Raw genomic sequence first — 25,831 nt, 5'->3', positions numbered from 1 at the left:
ACTCCGGCCGCTTGCCGCCCTGCCGGGTCAAGCCCACGCCCCTCGGCGATCTCACCAGAGCGGGTTCTCTCAGCCAGCCAGCCGTTCCAGGATGGGGTACGCTGTCTTTTTTATCTTTGTCGTTGCTTTGGGAGCTGTTCTGTATCGTTTCTACTTCCCTAGTAGCTGTCCTGGAGGAGAAACTAAGATCCGCGCGTCTTACTAAGCCGCCAGCTTCACCCCACAATCATGTATAATTCTTTTAATGTGTTGCTGGATTTGACTTGCTAGAATTTTGTTGAGGATTTTTGCATCTATACTCATTAGAGAGATTGGTCTGTAGCTTTCTATTTTTGTAATATCTTTGTCTGGTTTTGGTATGAGGGTGATGTTGGCTTCATAGAATCAATTCAGTAGCTTTCCCTCCTCTTCAATTTTTCTGAAGAGTTTGAGCAGGATTGGTACTAATTTTTTCTGGAATGTTTGCTAGAATTCACATGTGAAGCTGTCTGGTCCTGGACTTTTCTTTTTGGGAAGCTTTTTAATGACTGATTCAATTTCTTTACTTGTGATTAGTTTGTTGAGGTCATCTATTTCTTCTCGAGTCAAAGTTGGTTGTTCATGCCTTTCTAGGAAGTTGTCCATTTCATCTACATTGTATTTATTAGCATAAAGTTGTTCATAGTATCCTGCTATTACCTCCTTTATTTCTATGGGGTCAGTGGTTATGCCTCCTCTTCCATTTCTGATCTTAATTATTTGCATCCTCTCTCTTCTTCTTTTTGTCAATCCTGTTAAGTGCCCATCAATCTTACTGATTTTCTCATAGAACCAGATTCTGGTTTTACTGATTTTTTCAATTGTTTTCATGGTCTCAATTTCATTTATTTCTGCTCTAATCTTTGTTATTTCTTTCCTTTTGCTTGCTTTGGGGTTAGTTGCTGTTCTTTCTCCAGTTCTTCCAAGTGGACAGTTAATTCCTGAATTTTTGCCTTTTCTTCTTTTTTGATAAAGGCATTTAGGGCAATAAATTTCCCCCTTAGCACTGCCTTTGCTGCATCCCATAAGTTTTGATATGTTTTGTTTTCATTTTCATTTGCCTCAAGATATTTACTGATTTCTCTTGTAATTTCTTCCTTGACCCACTCGTTGTTTAAGAGTTTGTTGTTGAGCCTCCACATATTTGTGAATTTTCTGGAGCTCTGTCTATTATTGTTTTCCAACTTCATTCCTTTATGATCTGAGAAAGTGTTTTGTATGATTTCCATCTTTTTAAACTTGTTGAAACTTGCTTTGTGACCCAGCATATGGTCTATCTTTGAGAATGATCCATAAGAACTTGAGAAAAAAGTGTATCCTGCTTTTGTCGGGTGTAATGTCCTATAAATGTCTGTTAAGTCTAGCTCATTCATTGCAATATTCAAGTTCTCTGTTTTTTTATTGATCCTCTGTTTAGATGTTCTGTCCATTGATGAGAGTGGGGAATTGAAGTCTTCAACTATTATGGTAGATGGGTCTATTTCCCTTTTCAGTGTTTTCAGTGTTTGCTTCATGTATTTTGGAGCATTCTGGTTCGGTACATAATATTTATGATTGGTCTGCCTTCATATTGAATTGTTCCTTTTATTAGTACATAGTATCCTTGTCTCTTTTAACTCTTTTACATTTGAAGTCTAATTTGTTGGATATTAGTATAGCTATTCCTGCTCTTTTCTGGTTGTTATTTGCATGAAGTATCTTTTCCCAACCTTTCACTTTCAACCTATGTTTATCTTTGGGTCTAAGATGTGTCTCCTATAGATAGCATATAGAAGGATTCTGTTTTTAAATCCATTCTGCCAGTCTAGGTGTTTTGATTGGGGAGTTCAATCCATTAACATTTAGTGTTATTACTGTACGGGTAGTACTTTCTTCTACCATTTTGCCTTTTGGATTTTATATGTCATATCCAATTTTCCTTCTTTTTACACTCTTCTCCACACCTCTTTCCTCTGTGTTTTCGTATCTGTCTCTAGTGCTCCCTTTGTAGAGCTGTGTTCCGGTAGCCATGTTTCTTAAGGATGATTGAAAAATGATATAGCTTTCACAATGTGACTGTGTGATTGTGAAAACCTAGTGTCTGATGCTCCTTTTATCTTCCTTGTCAACAAATGAGTAGAACATATGGAATAAAAATAAATAATAAGGAGAACAAACATTAAAATAAATTTAATTTGAAATGCTAGTGATCAATGAAAGCAAGGGGTAAGGGGTATGGTAGGTATCATCTTTTTTTTTTTTCTTTCCTGTGTTCGTTTTATTTCTTTTTCTACTGTCTTTTTATTTCTTTTTCTGAATTAATGCAAATGTTCTAAGAAATGATGAATATGCAACTAAGTGATGATACTGTGAATTACTGACATGTTGATGTTTCATTTGATTTCTTAATTTTCTAATTAATAAATAAATTTAAAAAAACAAAAAAAATAAGGAATGGGGGAACAAATGTTAAAATAAATTTAGTTTGAAATGCTAGTGGTAAATGAAAGTGAGGGGTAAGGGGTATGGTATGTATAATCTTTTTTTTCCTGTTATTGTTTTATTTCTTTTTCTGTTGCCTTTTTATTTCTTTTTATGAATTGATGCAAATGTTCTAAGAAATGATGAATATGCAACTATGTGATGATATTGAGAATTACTGAATATATATGTAGAATGCAATTATATGTTAATGTTTTTATTTGTTCTTAATTTTTTTAATAAATAAATTTTTTTAAAAAAGAGTAAATGAGTAGATCGATAATACAAGTGATCAATGAGAGGAGGGGTAAGGGATATGAGATACATGAGCTTTTCTTTTTTCTCTTTATTTCTTTTTTTGGAGTGATACAAATGTTCTAAAAATGTCATAGTGACAAATATACAATTATGTGAGGATACTGTGAGTCACAGATTATATACTAAGGATGGACTGTAGATGTGTGAAGATTTTCCAATTAAAAAAAATATATATATATATACACATTTATATAAAAGAGTAAATGAAGTTGTCAGAGCTTTCACGATGGGTTTACTTAAGAAGCCCGGAGGAACTGGCTGTGATGGCTGCACGAGAGGCTAAGACTACATTGCACACAAAGATCCTTAAGTTCTTGAGCAAATCCTTAAAAATGCAGAATATAGAAAGTATACAGAACAAATGAGAAGCTGGATATTGTTAAAGCGGAACTAGATGTTAAAAAAATTACAAGACCAGCTTCAAAGTTGTCAATTAGAACAGGTGATTCTTCAGGCTGAACGTGAAGTAAGCCTGGTGAGAAAAATGATACAGTGAGAACCATGGGACACTTTAGCGGAAGAACCTAACACCAATCAATGGAAATGGCTAATATAATCATCATTAAATGACTTTGGTGTGTTGATGGGAAAATAGTATAATTAAATGTTCTGGTATGTCATATAAAAAAAGAATAAATGAAATACAGTCATTAAAATGGTCCCAGGAAGATAACGTTCTTTGGAAGAAAAAAATTCAATATCTCTAAAGCAAACTCAGCCCCTCAAAGAACTAAATACAGCACCTAAAAATGAGATGACAATCAAAATATCACAAATCCAACGAGGAAACTAGACATTATGGGCTAAAGTAAGCAGGAGTAAAAACAAGCAGAGTATCTAAGTTTATTTAAGACTTAGATATTGCAATTATTCACTTGGATGCAGATTTAAAAAAGAAGCATATATTTAATAAATGAAAAATAAAAGTGACTCAAAATATGGGTAAAGGACAGAAGACTGCATAAAAACTCAATGGGAGGGTTTAATGTAGATTACATAAAGCTAAATATGGAATAAACACTGGAGAGAGGAAGGTGATGAGAGAAAGTGAGAATGAAAACTACATAAGATATTCTATTTAAGGACAAATCCGTACAAACAGGAGAAAATGAAAAATATGCAAGAAAGTATGACGAAAGTTAGAGGAACTCCAGAAAGAAAGAAAAAGGGAATTGGCAATATTTGAAAACAAGATGCCAGAAGTGACAGAACATGCCAATTTACAAAGTTAGAAAGGCAAATGAAGCCTTTATCAAGGAGGATAAAATGCAACCTACACTTAGATACTGTTTAAACTGCACAGTACTAACAAAAAAGCCTATGTGTAAAGAACTGCTGCATTAATGAGGAAGTCAGAATACAATCTAACAGAATCTTGAATGTGCTCAGAACAAATAATCATCAAACTTGAATTGTACATCCTGCAAAAATGGCTTTAAGAGCAAAGGTAAAAACAGACACGCTTTCAGATAAAAAAAATTACTTTGCTATCAACAGAATCACGCTAAAAAACAATACCCAAGACAGGAGAGAGTTAAAAGGGAATGAAAATATTCTGAGATTTTTCCATGAGGAAGGTTAAAAAGCACTGATTTGGAGGATGGCGGCTTAGTAAGACGCGCGGGTCTTAGTTCCTCCTCCAGAACACCTACTAGGGAAGTAGAAACAATACAGAACAGCTCCTGGAGCCACGACAGAGACCAAGAACACAGTGTACCCCATTCTGGAACGGCTGACTGGCTGGGAGAACCGGTTCTGGTGACATCGCCGAGGGGCGCGGGCGTCCCCGGGCCAGGGCGGCAGGCGGCCGGAGTCCCTCCCTCCCTCCTTCCCGGGTCGGCTGGGAGAACTGGACAGGCGGTTCCCTCAAGCCGTGGCGGCTGGCGCCCCACCCCCACACACGGCCCCCCGGACCAGCTGGGAGAATTGGATCGGAGATCCCCAAGCCGTGGAGAACAGCGACTGGGGTCCCTTCCAAACACGTGGCTTCCCGGTCCGGCTGGGAACGGTGGATAGGCACTCCCCTAAGCCGTGGCAGCTGGCGCCCCCCGCCACACTTGGCGTCCCAGGCCGGCTGGGAAATTTGGACAGGCACTCCCCCAAGCCGCGGAGGCCGGTGCCCCACCACCACGCTTGGCACCCCAGGCCGGCTGGGAAATTTGGACAGGCGCTCCCCCAAGCGGCGGAGGCCAGTGACCCTCCCCGCGCGCGGATCCCCAGGCCGGCTGGGAGATTCGGATTGGCACTCCCCCAAGCCGCTTTGGCTGGTGACCCCCCCATACAGCAAGAGTTTTCCTAAGTTAAAGGAGCCACAGCATCTTTTACTGGTGGGACCCGCAGAGAGATGAGCGCCACGAGCGCCACCTACTGGGCAGGATAAGAAAAACAGAGCCCAGAGATTTCACAGAAAAATCTTTCAACCTGCTGGGTCTCACACCCAGGGAAATCTGATTAAATGCCCAGACGCCAGCAGAAGATAACGGATCATGCTCAGAAAACTGAAGATACGGCCCAGTCAAAGGAACAAACCAATAGTTCAAATGAGATACAAGAGCTGAGACAACTAATGCTGAATATACGAACAGAAATGGAAAACCTCTTCAAAAACCAAATTGATAAATTGAGGGAGGACATGAAGAAGACATGGGCTGAACAAAAACAAGAAATAGAAAAACTGAAAAAACAAATCACAGAACTTATGGGAGTGAAGGATAAAGTAGAAAAGCTGGAAAAAACAATGGATACCTACAATGGTAGATTTAAAGAGACAGAAGATACAATTAGTGAACTGGAGGATGGAACATCTGAATTCCAAAAAGAAACAGAAACTATCGGGAAAAGAATGGAAAAATTTGAACACGGGATCAGGGAACTGAATGAAAATATGAAGCGCACAAATATACGTGTTGTCGGTGTCCCAGAAGGAGAAGAGAAGGAAAAAGGAGGAGGAAAACTAATGGAAGAAATTATCACTGAAAATTTCCCAACTCTTATGAAAGACCTAAAATTACAGATCCAAGAAGTGCAGTGCACCCCAAAGAGAATAGACCCAAATAGGCGTTCTTCAAGACACTTACTAGTTAGAATGTCAGAGGTCAAAGAGAAAGAGAGGATCTTGAAAGCAGCAAGAGAAAAACAATCCATCACATACAAGGAAACCCAATAAGACTATGTGTAGATTTCTCAGCAGAAACCATGGAAGCTAGAAGACAGTGGGATGATATATTTAAATTACTAAAAGAGAAAAACTGCCAACCAAGACTTCTATATCCAGCAAAATTGTCCTTCAAAAATGAGGGAGAAATTAAAATATTCTAAGACAAAAAGTCACTGAGAGAATTTGTGACCAAGAGACCAGCTCTGCAAGAAATACTAAAGGGAGCACTAGAGTCAGATACAAAAAGACAGAAGAGAGAGGTATGGAGAAGAGTGTAGAAAGAAGGAAAGTCAGATATGATATATATAACACAAAAGGCAAAATGTTAGAGGAAAATATTATCCAAACAGTAATAACACTAAATGTCAATGGACTGAATTCCCCAATCAAAAGACATAGATTGGCAGAATGGATTAAAAAACAGGATCCTTCTATATGCTGTCTACAGGAAACACATCTTAGACCCAAAGATAAACATAGGTTGAAAGTGAAAGGTTGGGAAAAGATATTTCATGCAAATAACAACCAGAAAAGAGCAGGGGTAGCTATACTAATATCCACAAAATTAGACTTCAAATGTAAAAGAGTTAAAAGAGACAAGGATACTATGTACTAATAAATGGAACAATTCAATATGAAGACAGACCAATCATAAATATTATGTACCGAACCAGAATGCTCCAAAATACATGAAGCAAACACTGAAAACACTGAAAAGGGAAACAGACCCATCTACCATAATAGTTGGAGACTTCAATTCCCCACTCTCATCAATGGACAGAACATCTAAAGAGAGGATCAATAAAAAAACAGAGAACTTGAATATTACAATAAATGAGCTAGACTTAACATTTATAGGACATTACACCCCACAAAAGCAGGATACAATCTTTTCTCAAGTGCTTATGGATCACTTTCAAAGACAGACCATATGCTGGGTTACAAAGCAAGTCTCAACAAGTTTAAAAAGATGGAAATCATAGAAAACACTTTCTCAGATCATAAAGGAATGAAGTTGGAAATCAATAATAGGCAGAGTGCCAGAAAATTCACAAATACATGGAGGCTCAACAACACACTCTTAAACAACGAGTGGGTCAAGGAAGAAATTGCAAGAGAAATTAGTAAATACCTCGAGGCGAATGAAAACGAAAACACAACATATCAAAACCTATGGGACGCAGCAAAGGCAGTGCTAAGAGGGAAATTTATTGCCCTCAATGCCTATATCAGAAAAGAAGAAAAGGCAAAAATTCAGGAATTAACTGTCCACTTGGAAGAACTGGAGAAAGAACAGCAAACTAATCCCAAAGCAAGCAAAAGGAAAGAAATAACAAAGATTAGAGCACAAATAAATGAAATTGAAAACAATAGAGAAAATCAATAAGACCAGAAGTTGGTTCTATGAGAAAATCAATAAGATTGATGGGCCCTTAGCAAGATTGACAAAAAGAAGAAGAGAGAGGATGCAAGTAAATAAGATCAGAAATAGAAGTGGAGACATAACCACTGACCTCACAGAAATAAAGGAGGTAATAACAGGATACTATGAACAACTTTACGCTAATAAATACAACAATTTAGATGAAATGGACGGGTTCCTGGAAAGACATGAACAACCAACTTTGACTCAAGAAGACATAGATGACCTCAACAAACCAATCACAAGTAAAGAAATTGAATTAGTCATTCAAAAGCTTCCTAAAAAGAAAAGTCCAGGACCAGACAGCTTCACATGTGAATTCTATCAAGCATTCCAGAAAGAATTAGTACCAACTCTCCTCAAACTCTTCAAAAAATTCGAATTGGAGGGAAAGCTACCTAATTCATTCTATGAAGCCAACATCACCCTCATACCAAAACCAGGCAAAGATATTACAAAAAAAGAAAACTACAGACCAATCTTTCTAATGAATATAGATGCAAAAATCCTCAACAAAATTCTAGCAAATCGTATCCAACAACACAGTAAAAGAATTATACATCATCACCAAGTAGGATTCATCCCAGGTATGTAAGCATGGTTCAACATAAGAAAATCAATTAATGTAATACACCATATCAACAAATCAAAGCAGAAAAATCACATGATCATCTCAATTGATGCAGAGAAGGCATTTGACAAGATTCAACATCCTTTCCTGTTGAAAACACTTCAAAGGATAGGAATACAAGGGAACTTCCTTAAAATGATAGAGGGAATATATGAAAAACCCACAGCTAATATCATCCTCAATGGGAAAAAATTGAAAACTTTCCCCCTAAGATCAGGAACAAGACAAGGATGTCCATTATCATCACTATTATTCAACATTGTGTTCGAAGTTCTAGTCAGAGCAATTAGACAAGAAAAAGAAATACAAGGCATCAAAATTGGAAAGGAAGAAGTAAAACTATCACTGTTTGCAGACGATATGATACTATATGTCAAAAACCCGGAAAAATCCACAACAAAACTACTAGAGCTAATAAATGAGTACAGGAAAGTAGCAGGTTATAAGATCAACATTCAAAAATCTGTAGCGTTTCTATACACTAGTAATGAACAAGCTGAGGGGGAAATCAAGAAACGAATCCCATTTACAATTGCAACTAAAAGAATAAAATACCTAGGTATAAATTTAACTAAAGGGACAAAAAACTTATACAAAGAAAACTACAAAAAACTGTTAAAAGAAATCACAGAAGACCTAAATAGATGGAAGTGCATACCGTGTTCATGGATTGGAAGACCAAATATAGTTAAGATGTCAATCCTACCTAAATTGATTTACAGATTCAATGCAATACCAATCAAAATCCCAACAACTTATTTTTCAGAAATAGAAAAACCAATAAGCAAATTTATCTGGAAGGGTAGGGTGCCCCGAATTGCTTAAAGTATCTTGAGAAAAAAAAAATGAAGCTGGAGGTCTCACGCTGCCGGACTTTAAGGCATATTAAGAAGCCACAGTGGTCAAAACAGCATGGTATTGGCATAAAGATAGATATATCGACCAATGGAATCGAATAGAGTGCTCAGATATAGACCCTCTCATCTATGGACATTTGATCTTTGATAAGGCAGTCAAGTCAACTCACCTGGGACAGAACAGTCTCTTCAATAAATGGTGCCTAGAGAACTGGATATCCATATGTAAAAGAATGAAAGAAGACCCGTATCTCACACCCTATACAAAAGTTAACTCAAAATGGATCAAAGATCTAAACATTAGGTAAGACCATAAAACAGTTAGAGGAAAATGTAGGGAGATATCTTATGAAACTTACAATTGGAGGCGGTTTTATGGACCTTAAACCTAAAGCAAGAGCACTGAAGAAGGAAAGAAAGAAATGGGAGCTCCTCAAAATTAAACACTTTTGTGCATCAAAGAACTTCATCAAGAAAGTAGAAAGACAGCCTACACAATGGGAGACAATATTTGGAAACGACATATCAGATAAAGGTCTAGTATCCAGAATTTATAAAGAGATTGTCCAACTCAACAACAAAAAGACAGCCAACCCAATTACAAAATGGGAAAAAGACTTGAACAGACACCTCTCAGAAGAGGAAATACAAATAGCCAAAAGGCACATGAAGAGATGCTCAATGTCCCTTGCCATTAGAGAAATGCAAATCAAAACCACAATGAGATATCATCTCACACCCACCAGAATGGCCATTATCAACAAAACAGAAATTGACAAGTCCTGGAGAGGATGCGGAGAAAGAGGCACACTTATCCACTGTTGGTGGGAATGTCAAATGGTGCAACCACTGTGGAAGGCAGTTTGGCGGTTCCTCAAAAAACTGAATATAGAATTGCCATACGACCCAGCAATACTATTGCTAGGTATCTACTCAAAGGACTTAAGGGCAAAGACACAAACGGACATTTGCACACCAATGTTTATAGCAGCGTTATTTACAATGGCAAAGAGATGGAAACAGCCAAAATGTCCATCAACAGACGAGTGGCTAAACAAACTGTGGTATATACATATGATGGAATATTATGCAGCTTTAAGACAGAATAAACTTATGAAGCATGTAATAACATGGATGGACCTAGAGAACATTATGCTGAGTGAGTCTAGCCAAAAACCAAAGGACAAATACTGTATGGTCCCACTGATGTGAACTGACATTCGAGAATAAACTTGGAATATGTCATTGGTAACAGAGACCAGCAGGAGTTAAAACAGGGTAAGATAATGGGTAATTGGAGCTGAAGGGATACAGACTGTGCAACAGGACTAGAAACAAAAACTCAAAAATGGACAGCACAATAATACGTAATTGTAAAGTAATCATGTTAAAACACTGAATGAAGCTGCATGTGAGCTATAGGTTTTTTTTTTGTTTGTCTGTTTGTTTGTGTCTTTTTTTTTACTATTATTATTGTTTTATTTTTTCTCTATATTAACATTCTATATCTTTTTCTGTTGTTTTGCTAGTTCTTTTCCTTAATCGATGCAAATGTACTAAGAAATGATGATCATGCATCTATGTGATGATGTTAAGAATTACTGATTGCATATGTAGAATGGAATGATTTCTAAATGTTTTCTTAATTTCTTTTTTTTCTTTAATTAATAAAAAAGCACTGATTTATACAGAATTTGATAAGTTAAGCATGTACACTGTAATTTCTAAGGTAACAGTTAAAATAATAGAAAGGGTATATTATTCTCAATTTGAATGGAGAAGAGACAAGAATGCAGAAACCCAAAAAGTAGGAAAAAAGCACAAAATAACAAGGCAAATTTAAATACAATGTATCAGAACTGACTAAGTATTCTTCTGCTAAATGCTATAATTTAGAATTGAGAAGAAAAGAAACTGGAAGACTAGATAAAAATCCACACACAATCCGATAAAAAGTTGATTATAATTACAAGACATTTCAAAAACAGAAGCCCACAGAATAGCTAAAAGTAAAAAAGTGGAGGAACAGTTATATCAGAAAATATACTAACAAAAATAAAACTGAGGTAGCAAAATTCACTAAGGATATAGTGAACTCAAAGGATATAATAAACAGATGTAAGCAAACAGAATATGTAAAAAGCTACACCCAACAACTTGAGAATACATAGTCAAGTAAATACAAAATATTTAAGAAAACTGATCACATTAAAGGAAGTGTCAAAACATTTCAAATGACGCATTATTCTCTGACTACACTATAATTTAAAAAAATAATAAAATAATTAGGGAAGAACACCAGTCACATATTTGAAAATTAAAAAACACTTCTAAATACTACTGAGGTCAAAGAAAACATTATAATCAACAAGAAAATACTTGAATGACAAACTGTCACAATCAAGATAGAGGAGTGAGATGCGTGAAGGCTCCATCCTCTGACAGAAACTTTGAACCAGCAGGCAGAACTGTCAGAAACATCCTTCTCAAAGAAAACAATTAAAGGACCACGGAAACAGGGCGAGTGCCAAATCAAGAAAAAGGCTATACTCAAAAGTGGAAGGATCTGGTGACAACCTGGATAGCCCTCCCCACATTCTAGTATGGATACCTGGTCCCAGTTCTGGAAGGTGCAGAGTAATCCTCATGCACATACTGGGAATATGTATGTTTGGCCAAATCTGTCCGGTGGTGGCACTATGGGATCACCATCTCAGAACTTGCCCAGTGTCTACAAAGCAGCTCACTGAGCCCTCCTACAGAATGCCATGTAAGCGAGTCAAGTTGCGGCTGCTTGAGGGTAGAGATTACTGGCTCTAATACAATACAGTGCTTGGGATTATGAGGAAACCACTTCCTAGGGAAGAGGAGATATCAGAACCATGTAAATGGAGGAATTCCTAGAGTCAAAGACATATGCACCCATATATACGCATGCAGAAAGGATGAGGGAGGCCCCTGCGCTTTGGTCTGGAGCAACTCTCTAAGGTCATCATATATATGCATAAACCTAAAGGATACAGCTTGCACAAGAAAACCTTTTTTTCCTTTCTATAAAAAATGTTTTTTGTTAGTGCCTATCATTTAAGGGATGCTCTGTAATATAATCAGCTGAAAGAAAGCATAAGGAACAGATACCTCAGAGTCTAAATTCTACTGATAACACATAAAAATGTCAAAATATTCAGGTTTCAACAGAAGATTAGAAATATACAAAGAAACAGGAAGGAATGGCCCAGACAAAGAAGATCAAAACAATTAGAAACCATCAATGAGGAAGACCTGACCTGAGACATACCAGCAACGACTTTAAAAAAAAGGGTCCTAAAGGGGTATGGATTCTTTATGGAAGAAAAGGAAATATCTTCAGATAGAGTATGGTGGTGAAGGTATGTTTATGCACTTAGGCTGGATTGTATGACATGTAAATAAAACTATTTAAAAAATGGTCAGAGAGAAACAAGTGTTCAAGAAAACGTGGAGAAAGAGATGTGCCTATTCACTGTCAATAGGGAAATGAGAGGTGCAACCCCTTGGAGAGAAGTGGTGGCTTTCTCATATGATCCCAGGGGTGGGTTTGTCATATGATCCTGAAACCCCATGGCTCAGCATACACCTGGAGGAACTCAGTGTGGGGACATTTGCACAGTGGTATTTCTGGCAAAAAGCAGTGATTGTGATCTACAATGAATAGAGGTGGCCTAAAGTTACAATGACTGAGGAATGGAAGGGAGAACTGCAGTGTACACACATGATGGACTACTAAGCTGCAGGCAAGAAGGAATGAAGTTGTGAGGCATGCAAGTAGATGAATGAACTTTAAGAGCTGCATGCTGAATGAAATGTTAAGAACAAAAACACAAATATTATCATGCCTTAATTATACTGGGCTAACTATATTATAAAAATTCAGTGAACTAATGTCAAGAGCATGGGTTATCAGGCTGGGGCTTATTGTAAAGGGTCCTAGATTGTAAGCTCTTACAGCAGTCATATATTATCAAGAGGTGTAATTGTTAACTCTAAATTCTGAGATACTGAACTGTTTGTATATAACCTAGTCTTTTCCAGAAACTTTGGGTATTTATGTGACACCTGAGACTCAGAGTCCAATCTCTGATGCTATAAAATTAAGCAGTACCCCACACAGAACTGTTTAAAAAGTTGAAAAAGTGATCAGACCTTGAATAGAGATATAAGTGAAGCTGATTTGGATAGGACTAAGGTATATCAGGAGACTGGGCAACAGATGATATCCCTATCTTAAAACTTCAGCTTCTGTCTGAGACTAAACGGAGAGATGTTTATTTGGTACAAAATATTTATTTTGGGTAGTGCATTTCTTAATTTAACAACTTGTATGGTCAGTTCAGTTGAACACCACAAGAACTTGGAATCTTTTTTATTTTTCTTAAAGACAAATAGCTAATTTGGTGACAAAGAGTAAAAAGGAATTCTTAATTCCTCTTCTCTCTTCGGTGGCTGAACTGAACTATGGTAATCAAATGATTGCAGCACAGAAGAATTCCCTTGCTGATCCTAATCTTCCGCAGAAATACAAAGATGCCTGATTACATAATTTGCAATTATTATTTCCTAGACTGACATGCCAACTGTTGTGCTTCCCAAGGTGTCAGGGGTTGCTACATTCTCCTTCTTGTCTTCGGGCTTCATGGTAGGAAACAGAAGCACTTACTTGATGTTATTGGAATCTGTGAGGAACATAGTGACATGGTCAATGCCCATGCCCCAGCCAGCTGTTGGGAGCAGCCCATATTCCAGGGCAGTACAGAATTTTCGTCTATGTACATGGCCTCATCATCACCAGCGGCCTTGGCCTTGGCCTGTTCTTCAAAAAGCTGTTGCTGCTTCATGGGGTCGTTCAGCTCAGTGTAGGCACTGCAGATTTCCTTCTTCATGACAAACAGCTCAAAGCGCTCTGTTAGACCCTCTTTAGAGTGATGCCACTAGCCAAAGGGCTCATTATCTGCAGGTGATCACAGATGAATGTAGGATTGATGCAAGTCACTTCCAGGAACCCCCCGACAAGCTTATCAAGGAGCCTGGCTGTGTTCTGAGGTGAAGTACAGTCAATAGCTTTTGCCACACAGATATTATCAAGAATTTTGCGAGTTTCCTCAGTTTCGAAAAGATTAGTTTCTGGCAGCTTCACCCCCAGGGTTTTTTCAAGTTCTTCTACCATGCTGATTCTCCGGAATGGTGGGGTGAAGTCAATCTCATAGGCTTGGCTCTCTGGGCCATCTGAAATCATCTTCTCGGTGATTTCCAGGAGATCATGATAGTCTGCATAGGCCACGTAAAACTCACAGGTGGTGAACTCAGGATTGTGAGTCAAATCGATTCCTTAATTCCAGAACTGGCATCCAATTTCATATACTCAGTCAATGCCTCCAACGACCAGCATCTTATGGTACAATTCTGGAGCAATTCTCATGTATGCGTTCATGTCTAGCTCATTGTGGTAGGTGACGAAAGGCTCCCTATCCCTCAAATGCTTTAACGCTTGGCAGGACACTTAGTTCTTGCTCAGTTTAGGCTTGCCGCCGTCCACTTTCACCTTCGACCCCTGTACCACGGCCAGATCTAAAAGGGCAGTACATGGAATCTTAAATAGGGCATGAGATTTTGTTGGTTTGTCCAGGTTAGTGTCATGCTCTGATAAATCCTAGAATGATTTGGACAGTGAAAAAAGAAGTCTTTTCAGAGTCCCCTTGAGGGAATGACGAGAAAGGGGGAAAATTCAACTTCCCCATGCAGAGAATACATGATATTCTCACAAGCAGAGGGGACAACCAAAGCAATAGGCCAAGTTCTCAATCTTGGGGTTTGTTCATATGAAACTTATCTCCACAAAGGACAGGCTAAGCTTACTTAAAATTAGGCCTAAGAGTCACCCCCAGAGAACCTTTTTTGTTGCTCAGATGTGGCCTTTCTCTCTCAGCCAATGTGACAAGCAAACTCACTGCCCTCCCCCTCTCTACGTAGGACATGAATCCCAGGGGTGTAAACCTTCCTGGCAACATGGGACAGAAATCCTAGAATGAGCTGGGATTCAGCATCAAGGGACTGAGAAAACCTTCTTGACCAAAAGGGGGAAGAGAGAAATGAGACAAAATAAAGTGTCAATGGCTAAGAGATTTCAAACAGAGTCAAGAGGTTATCCTGGAGGTTATTCTTACATATTATATAGTTGTCACCTTTTTTAGTTAAGGTATATTGGAGAGGCTAGAGGGAAGTGCCTGAAAATGCAGAGCTGTGTTCCAGTAGCCATGTTTCTTGAAGATGATTGTATATAGTTTTCACAATGTGACTGGGTGATTGTGAAAACCTTGTGTCTGATGCTCCTTTTAGCTATGGTATGGACAGATGAGCAGAAAATATGGATTAAAAATAAATAAATAATACGGGGAACAAATGTTAAAATAAATTTAGTAGATTGAAATGCTAGTTATCAATGAAAGGGAGTGATAAGGGGTACAGAAAAAAATAGAGGGGAAAAGGCTAAAATATATTGGGTATATGGAAATACTACCAATCAGTGAGAAGGAGGGGTAAGGGGTATGGTATGTATGAGTTTTTTTCATTTTTCTTTTTATTTCTTTTCCTGAATTGATGCAAATGTTTTAAAAAATGATCATGGTGATAAATATACAACTATGTGATGATATTATGAGTTACTGATTACACACCAAGATCATATGGTAAGAATGCTCATGTCCATATGTTATGTTTAAAAAATTTTTTTTAATTAAAAAAAAAAGGAAAGCATCAATAGCTGAAAGATTTCAAACAGAGTTGGGAGGTTACTCTGGAGGTTATTCTTACACATTATATAGATACCCCTTTTCAGTTTATGGTGTCTTGGAGTGGCTATAGAGAAGTACCTGAAACTATAGAGCTGTGCTCTGGTAGCCTTGTTTCTTGAAGTAGCCTTGTTTTTTGACTGTATGAAAATATAATGTTTAGAATGTGACTGTGTGATTGTGAAAACCTTGCTTCTTTTATCTAGGGTATGGACAGATGAGTAAAAAATATGGAAAAATAAATAAATAAATAACAGGGGGGAACAAAGGATAAATTAAATTGAGTAGACTGAAATACTAGTGGTCAATAAGAGTGGTAGGGTATGTATAAGTTTTCTTTTTAAATTCTTTTGCTGGACTGATGCAAACATTCAAAAAAATGATCATGGTGATGAATACACAACTATATGATGATATTGTGAGTCACTTACTGTACATCCTGTATGGAATATTTGTATGTTAAATTTTTACAATAAAAATTTTTAAATAAAAAAGAGGAGGGGGGTCCTAAATGTGTTCAAAGTGCAAAAGGCAAACATGGACAAAGGACTAAAGGAAATCAGGAAAATGACAGATGATCACAAAGAGAGATGTAAGTTATAAAAAAGGAACCAAAAAGAACTGAAGACCACAGGAACAGAAATTAAAAGCTCCCTAGGGGGATTCAAAAGCAGACTGGAACTGACAGAAGAGATCAGAGAACTTTAAGAGAAGATCATTGAAATCATCCAGTCTGGTGAACAGATAGAAGAAGGAATGAAGAAAAATTTAACAGAGCCAGGGGAACCTGTGGGACACCAGTAATTGTATTGATATATGCATTGTGGGGAGTCCCAGAGGGAGAACAAAGAAAGGAGCAGAGAAATAATGGGTAAAAACTCCCAAATTTAACGAGAGACAGAATATACGTATCCAAGATGCTCAACAAACTCCGAACAGGACAAACCCAAATAGATGTTCACTGAGATATATTATAATCAATCTGCAAGTGCCAAAGATAAAGAGAGAATCCTGAAAGGTACAAGAGAGAAGCAACGTATTACATACAAGGATACCTCAATAAGATTCAAAGCAGATTTCTCACTGAAAGGCAAGTATAGAGGCAAGAAGGCAGTGGAACAACATATTTAAAGTGCTCAAAGCAAAAAACTGCCACCCAAGAATTCTGTATCCAGCAAAATTGTCTACAAAAATTAAGGTGAGATTAAGACATTCCCAGATAAACAAAAGCTAAGGGAGTCTGTCACTGCTAGACTGGCTCTACAAGAAAATTTTGTAGGTTGAAAGGAAAAGACAATCGACAACAGACTAAAGCTGCATGAAGAAATAAAGCTCTTCAATAAGGATAGTGACAAGAGTAAATATAAATACCAGTAATATTCTATTTTTTGTTTGTAGCTCCACTCTTTACTTCCTACAGGATCTAAAAGGCAAATACATAAAAAGTAATGATAAACCCATGGTTGTGGACTCAGAATGTGTAAACATTTAAAATGTCAAGAATAAGGGTGAGGGGGATGTAAGGTTATAGTAACATATTGTGTGTGTATTACTGACGTTACATTGGTATGAAAGCAAACAAATTGTTATAGATTTAAGATGTTAAATTTAAGCTCCATGGTAACTACAGAAAAAATATGAGAGAATATGCAAGCTCATAGAGACAGAAATTAGAGTACAGTTTGCCAGGGGTTGGAACAGGGGAAATGGGAAGTTAATGCATATTGGGTGGCGGGTTTCTGCAGTGAGGGGAGAGTTTTACTAAGGTGGTGAAGGTACCACAACATTGTGAATGACCATTAATCCCAGGAATGTTTGGGAGTAGCCGAGATGGAAAAGTTTATGCTGCATATGTTTCCACAAAAAAAAAAAAAAAAAAAAAAAAAAAAAGAGCAACTATAGAGACAGTATCAGTTAAAGGTAATACATAATCCTGGATGGGAACTAGAAAGGGAGAAGTAAAGGCTCAAAGGGATATTACTGGGAGATACGAAAAATCTTGATATGAACTGAACGTTTTATATCAATGTTAAAATTTTTCAACTTGATAACTGCACTTAAGGTGGTCACATAAGTGAATATCCTTGTTCTTAAGAAACGCACACGGTGGTATTACGTGTTGAAGGAGCAGGATGTATGCAACCTACACTCAACTGCTTGGAAAATGGATGATGAAAAGAAACACAGAAAGACCAAATGATATGGCAACTGTGACAAAATTTAACATTGGTAAACCAGGTATTAAAAGGAAAAGTTAGGAGATCGCCGAGGCGCGCGGGCTTCACCGGGCGGGGTAGCAAGCGGCCGGAGTCACTCCCTTCCCCCTTCCCGGGCCGGCTGGGAGAATTGGAGAGGCGGTCCTCTGAAACCGCGGCGGCTGGCGCCCACACCACGCATGGCCCCCCGGACCAACTGAGAGAATTGGATCGGAAATCCCCAGGCCGCGGAGAATGGTGACGGGTGGGGGAGGCCCCTTCCAAACCCGTGACTCCCCGGGAACGTGGACTCTCCCGGGCGGGCCGCTGCCGCTGGCGCCCTCCCGCCACGCTTGTCGCCCCGGGCCGACCAGGAAATTCCGACGGGCGCTTTCCTGGGCTGCGGCGGCCAGCAACCCTCCCCGCGTTCGGACCCCAGGCCGGCTCGCATACTTCCAAGCCACTTCGGCTAGCGAACCTCCCGGATGGCGAGAGTTTTCCAAAGTTAAAGGTCCCACAGCAGCTTTTACGGGTGGGACCCGCAGACAAACGTGTGCCACGAGCGCCACCTACTGGGCAGGAAAAGAAAAACAGAACCCAGAGATTTCACAGAAAAATCTTCCAAACTTTTGGATCCAATACCCAGGGAAATCTGTCTAAATGCGCAGACGCCAACAGAAGATAACGGATCACGCTCAAATAATTGAAAATATGGCCCAGTCAAAGGAACAAACCAATAGTTCAAATGAGATACAGGTGCTGAGACAACTAATGCTGAATATACGAACAGAAATGGAAAACCTCTTCAAAAACGAAATCGATAAATTGAGGGAGGACATGAAGAAGACATGGGCTGAACATAAAGAAGAAATAGAAAAACTGAAAAAACAAATCACAGAACTTATGGAAGTGAAGGACAAAGTAGAAAAGATAGAAAAAACAATGGATACCTACAATGATAGATTCAAAGAGACAGAAGATAGAATTAGTGATTTGGAGGATGGACCATCTGAATTCCAAAAAGAAACAGAAACTATCGGGAAAAGAATGGAAAAATTTGAACAGGGTATCAGGGAACTCAAGGACAATATGAAGCGCACAAATATACGTGTTGTGGGTGTCCCAGAAGGAGAAGAGAAGGGAAAAAGGAGGAGAAAAACTAATGGAAGAAATTTTCACTGAAAATTTCCCAACTCTTATGAAAGACCTAAAATTACAGATCCAAGAAGTGCAGCGCACCCCTAAGAGAATAGACCCAAATAGGCGTTCTCCAAGACACTTACTAGTTAGAATGTCAGAGGTCAAAGAGAAAGAGAGGTTCTTGAAAGCAGCAAGAGAAAAACAATCCATCACATACAAGGAAACCCAATAAGACTATGTGTAGATTTCTCAGCAGAAACCATGGAGGCTATAAGACAGTGGGATGATATATTTAAGTTACTAAAAGAGAAAAACTGCCAACCAAGACTCCTATATCCAGCAAAATTGTCCTTCAAAAATGAGGGAGAAATTAAAACATTCTCAGACAAAAAGTCACTGAGAGAATTTGTGACCAAGAGACCAGCTCTGCAAGAAATACTAAAGGGAGCACTAGAGTCAGAACCGAAAAGACAGAAGAGAGAGGTATGGAGAAGAGTGTAGAAAGAAGGAAAGTCAGATATGATATATATAATACAAAAGGCAAAATGGTAGAAGAAAATATTATCCAAACAGTAATAACACTAAATGTCAATGGACTGAATTTCCCAATCAAAAGACATAGATTGGCAGAATGGATTAAAAAACAGGATCCTTCTATATGCTGTCTACAGGAAACACATCTTAGACCCAAAGATAAACATAGGTTGAAAGTGAAAGGTTGGGAAAAGATATTTCATGCAAATAACAACCAGAAAAGAGGAGTGCCTATACTAATATCCAACAAGTTAGACTTCAAATGTAAAACACTTAAAAGAGACAAAGAAGGACACTATATACTAATAAAAGGAACAATTAAACAAGAAGACATAACAATCATAAATATTTACGCACCGAACCAGAATGCCCCAAAATATGTGAGGAATACACCGCAAACACTGAAAAGGGAAATAGACACATATACCATAATAGTTGGAGACTTCAATTTGCCACTCTCATCAACGGACAGAACATCTAGACAGAGGATCAATAAAGAAATAGAGAATCTGAATATTACTATAAAGGAGCTAGACTTAACAGACATTTATAGGACATTACATCCCACAAAAGCAGGATACACGTTTTTCTCAAGTGCTCATGGATCATTCTCAAAGATAGACCATATGCTGGGTCACAAAGCAAGTCTTAACAAATTTAAAAAGATTGAAATCATATACAACACTTTCTTGGATCATAAAGGAATGAAGTTGGAAATCAATAATAGGCAGAATGCCAGAAAATTCACAAATACGTGGAGGCTCAACAACACACTCTTAAACAACGAGTGGGTCAAAGAAGAAATTGCAAGAGAAATTAGTAAATACCTCGAGGCAAATGAAAATGAAAACACAACATATCAAAACTTACGGGATGCAGCAAAGGCAGTGCTAAGAGGGAAATTTATTGCCCTAAATGCCTATATCAGAAAAGAAGAAAAGGCAAAAATTCAGGAATTAACTGTTCACTTGGAAGAACTGGAGAAAGAACAGCAAACTAATACCAAAGCAAGCAAAAGGAAAGAAATAACAAAGATCAGAGCAGAAATAAATGAAATTGAAAACATGAAAGCAATAGAGAAAATCAATAAGACCAGAAGTTGGTTCTATGAGAAAATCAATAAGATTGATGGGCCCTTATCAAGATTGACAAAAAGAAGAAGAGAGAGGATGCAAATAAATAAGATCAGAAATGGAAGAGGAGACATAACTACTGACCTCACAGAAATAAAGGAGGTAATAACAGGATACTATGAACAACTTTACGCTAATAAATACAACAATTTAGATGAAATGGACGGGTTCCTGGAAAGACATGAACAACCAACTTTGACTCAAGAAGACATAGATGACCTCAACAAACCAATCACAAGTAAAGAAATTGAATTAGTCATTCAAAAGCTTCCTAAAAAGAAAAGTCCAGGACCAGACGGCTTCACATGTGAATTCTACCAAACGTTCCAGAAAGAATTAGTACCAATTCTCCTCAAACTCTTCAAAAAAATCGAAGTGGAGGGAAAGCTACCTAATTCATTCTATGAAGCCAACATCACCCTCATACCAAAACCAGGCAAAGATATTACAAAAAAAGAAAACTACAGACAAATCTCTCTAATGAATAGAGAAGCAAAAATCCTCAATAAAATTCTAGCAAATAGTATCCAACAACACATTAAAAGAATTATACATCATGACCAAGTAGGATTCATCCCAGGTATGCAAGGATGGTTCAACATAAGGAAATCAATTAATGTAATACACCATATCAACAAATCAAAGCAGAAAAATCACATGATCATCTCAATGGATGCAGAGAAGGCATTTGACAAGATTCAACATCCTTTCCTGTTGAAAACACTTCAAAAGATAGGAATACAAGGGAACTTCCTTAAAATGATAGAGGGAATATATGAAAAACCCACAGCTAATATCATCCTCAATGGGGAAAAATTGAAAACTTTCCCCCTAAGATCAGGAACAAGACAAGGATGTCCACTATCACCACTATTATTCAACATTGTGTTGGAGGTTCTAGCCAGAGCAATTAGACAAGAAAAAGAAATACAAGGCATCAAAATTGGAAAGGAAGAAGTAAAACTATCACTGTTTGCAGACGATATGATACTATACGTCAAAAACCCGGAAAAATCCACAACAAAACTACTAGAGCTAATAAATGAGTACAGCAAAGTAGCAGGTTACAAGATCAACATTCAAAAATCTGTAGTGTTTCTATACACTAGTAATGAACAAGCAGAGGGGGAAATCAAGAAACGAATCCCATTTGCAATTGCAACTAAAAGAATAAAATACCTAGGAATAAATTTAACTAAAGAGACAAAAAACCTATATAAAGAAAACTACAAAAAACTGCTGAAAGAAATCACAGAAGACCTAAATAGATGGAAGGGCATACCGTGTTCATGGATTGGAAGACTAAATATAGTTAAGATGTCAATCCTACCTAAATTGATTTACAGATTCAATGCAATACCAATCAAAATCCCAACAACTTATTTTTCAGAAATAGAAAAACCAATAAGCAAATTTATCTGGAAGGGCAGGGTGCCCCGAATTGCTAAAAACATCTTGAGGAAAAAAAACGAAGCTGGAGGTCTCGCGCTGCCTGACTTTAAGGCATATTATGAAGCCACAGTGGTCAAAACAGCATGGTATTGGCATAAAGATAGATATATCGACCAATGGAATCGAATAGAGTGCTCAGATATAGACCCTCTCATCTATGGACATTTGATCTTTGATAAGGCAGTCAAGCCAACTCACCTGGGACAGAGCGGTCTCTTCAATAAATGGTGCCTAGAGAACTGGATATCCATATGCAAAAGAATGAAAGAAGACCCATCTCTCACACCCTATACAAAAGTCAACTCAAAATGGATCAAAGATCTAAACATTAGGTCTAAGACCATAAAACAGTTAGAGGAAAATGTTGGGAGATATCTTATGGATCTTACAACTGGAGGCGGTTTTATGGACCTTAAACCTAAAGCAAGAACACTGAAGAAGGAAATAAATAAATGGGAACTCCTCAAAATTAAACACTTTTGTGCATCAAAGAACTTCATCAAGAAAGTAGAAAGACAGCCTACACAATGGGAGACAATATTTGGAAATGATATATCAGATAAAGGTCTAGTATCCAGAATTTATAAAGAGATTGTTCATCTCAACAACAAAAAGACAGCCAGCCCAATTACAAAATGGGAAAAAGACTTGAATAGACACCTATCAGAAGAGGAAATACAAATGGCCAAAAGGCACATGAAGAGATGCTCAATGTCCCTGGCCATTAGAGAAATGCAAATCAAAACCCCAATGAGATATCATCTCACACCCACCAGAATGGCCATTATCAACAAAACAGAAAATGACAAGTGCTGGAGAGGATGCGGAGAAAGAGGCACACTTATCCACTGTTGGTGGGAATGTCAAATGGTGCAACCACTCTGGAAGGCAGTTTGGCGGTTCCTCAAAAAGCTGAATATAGAATTGCCATATGACCCAGCAATACCATTGCTGGGAATCTACTTAAAAAACTTAAGGGCAAAGACACAAACGGACATTTGCACACCAATGTTTATAGCAGCGTTATTTACAATTCCAAAGAGATGGAAACAGCCGAAATCTCCATCAACAGAAGAGTGGCTAAACAAACTGTGGTATATACATATAATGGAATACTATGCAGCTTTAAGACAGGATAAACTTATGAAGCATGTAATAACATGGATGGACCTAGAGAACATTATGCTGAGTGAGTCTAGCCAAAAACTAAAGGACAAATACTGTATGGTCCCACTGATGTGAACAGACATTCGAGAATAAATTTGGAATATGTCATTGGTAACAGAGTCCAGCAGGAGGTAGAAACAGGGTAAGATAATGGCCAATTGGAGTTGAAGGGATACAGACGGTGTAACAGGACTAGATACAAAAACTCAAAAATGGACAGCACAATAATACCTAATTGTAAAGTAATCATGTTAAAACACTGAATGAAGCTGCATCTGAGCTATAGGTTTTTGTTTTGTTTTGTTTTGTTTTTACTATTATTACTTTTATTTTTTTCTCTATATTAACATTCTATATCTTTTTCGGTTATGTTGCTAGTTCTTCTAAACCGATGCAAATGTACTAAGAAATGATGATCATGCATCTATGTGATGATGTTAAGAATTACTGATTGCATATGTAGAATGGTATGATTTCTAAATGTTGGGTTAATTTCTTTTTTTCCGTTAATTTAAAAAAAAAAAAAAGAGAAGGGGTAATTGGAGGTGAAGGGATACAGACTGTACAACGGGACTGGATATAAAAACTCAGAAATGGACAGCACAATACTACCCAATTGTAATGCAATTATGTTAAAACACTGAATGAAGCTGCATGTGAGGTATAGGTTTTTTGTTTTGTTTTTTTTTTTCTCTTTCTATTATTGTTTTAATTCTTATTCTGTTGTCTTTTTATTTCTTTTTCTAAATCGATGCAAATGTACTAAGAAATGATGAATATGCAACTATGTGATGTTATTAAGAATTACTGATTGTACATGTAGAATGGAATGATTTCTAATTGTTTTGTTAATTCTTTTTTTAATTAATAAAAAAAATAGTCATTAAGATAAAAAAAGAAAAAAAAAGGGAAAGTTACATAAATGATTATATTTGAAAAGGAAATCTAAAAATTCATGTGCTAAGCATAGCACTTAAATTAGAAAATGCAGAGAAAACAGAAAGAAACTGTAAAGAGCAGATATAAATGAAAAGAAATACAAGAGAGGCTCAGGAAAGTAAAAAAATTTTTTTTAAAACACTAATAAAACTGATAAACCTCTGGCAGACTCAATCAAGAGAAAGACTACTCATAAAAATCACATTAGGACATGGAGCTCAGAATCGGAATGAGGGCTTGTAAATCGGTATAGCCTTATGTAATACCCAGATACATCCCAGGATATACTGGGCAGGCAATTAAAAAGTACTGACAAAGACCCTTGAGGGACTGGAGAAAAAATGTGGAAGTATTAAATTTTCCCACCTGTGAAACCCCTAAAACTTTCCCAAACATTATTAGGCCAAGCCTTTGATCTTGCTCTTATGAAGCTCATTTCTGTTACAGAGAAACTAAGCCTAAGTATAATTATGCCTGAGAATTACTCCCAGAAAACTGCTTTTATTGCTTAGATGTGGCCAATCTCTCTCTCTAAGCCCAACTCTGCCAAGGAAAATAATTGTTCTCTTCCCTACATGGGATCTGACATTAAGCGGTGAAAGTCTCCCTGTCAATGTGGGACATGACCCCAGGAATGACTATGGCCCTGGCACTAAGGGAACTACAATGCCTTACTGCCCAAAAAGGGGAAAAGAAATTAACAAAATAAGGTAACAGCGGCTAAGAGTGTTCAAATGGAGTTGAGAGGCTATTCTGGAGGCTACACTTATATAACTTCAGCTAGATATAGCTAATTGCCATGGTTTGCAAACCCCAACCAATATCAGTCCTGTTAACCTTAAAGAACACCTAGGGCTCTTGAGATCCTACAAAAATTTCATGCACAAAATTTACTTTCGAGAAACCCATAACCTCCAGAAGGTTCCTAGGCCGGGTAAACCCTGAAACCAAGAGGGGCCAGCGTCTCCAAGAACATCAACTAATTTCATCTCACTATCTTATACTGTCAATATCCTTTTTCAACATGAAAAAGTGAGAATGGGCACAGAACCAAATATCTCTAAAGACTGGGAGAAGGATCAAAGGAGAAGGAGGAATTATAGCAGAGAAAATAGGATTTAACAAATGAGCATGACTGCTGAATTGTTATACTGATATTTTTTTTAGTCTCCAGTGTCTTGGAGCAGGTAGAAGGAAAAACCTGAACTGTAACCCAGACCAAGCATTGAAATCTATTTTATAACTACTTGTTAAAATGTACTTTGAGATTTATTGCTTTTTTGTTTACATGCTGTATTTCACAATAAAAACCATTTAAAAATAAACAAATAAATAAATAAATCATGGACAACATTCCCAGGAAAAAAAAAAAGGTTAAGAAGATACAAATAGTAATTTAAAAGATGCTATTCTGGACAACATTATGTCAATAAATTTACAAGTTTACAAACTAATGATAATAGTATTTCATAAATCAAGGATTTTCAGTAATCCAATTTCACTCATCTAGGATCAAGCAAAAAAATATTAAAACTGTCCAGCAAAGAACAAGGCATGCTCAGGCAATTTTAAGGGCCTTCAAG

The 25,831-nt window shown here is 37.4% G+C and overlaps 1 protein-coding gene and 1 pseudogene across 6 annotated transcripts in view; both read right to left on the bottom strand.

Moving 5' to 3' along the window:
- Positions 1–25,831, bottom strand: part of GPATCH8 (G-patch domain containing 8) — a 168,154-nt gene that overhangs the window by 46,834 nt on the left and 95,489 nt on the right. The window lies entirely within an intron of this gene.
- Positions 10,996–14,400, bottom strand: LOC143687303 (lysine--tRNA ligase pseudogene; annotated as a pseudogene).

The sequence above is a fragment of the Tamandua tetradactyla genome, chromosome 6, assembly GCF_023851605.1.
Source record: "Tamandua tetradactyla isolate mTamTet1 chromosome 6, mTamTet1.pri, whole genome shotgun sequence".
NCBI classification, from domain to species: Eukaryota; Metazoa; Chordata; class Mammalia; order Pilosa; family Myrmecophagidae; genus Tamandua; species Tamandua tetradactyla.
The sequence above is the reverse complement of the archived record's forward strand: the minus strand, read 5'-3'. Positions and strand labels throughout refer to the sequence as shown.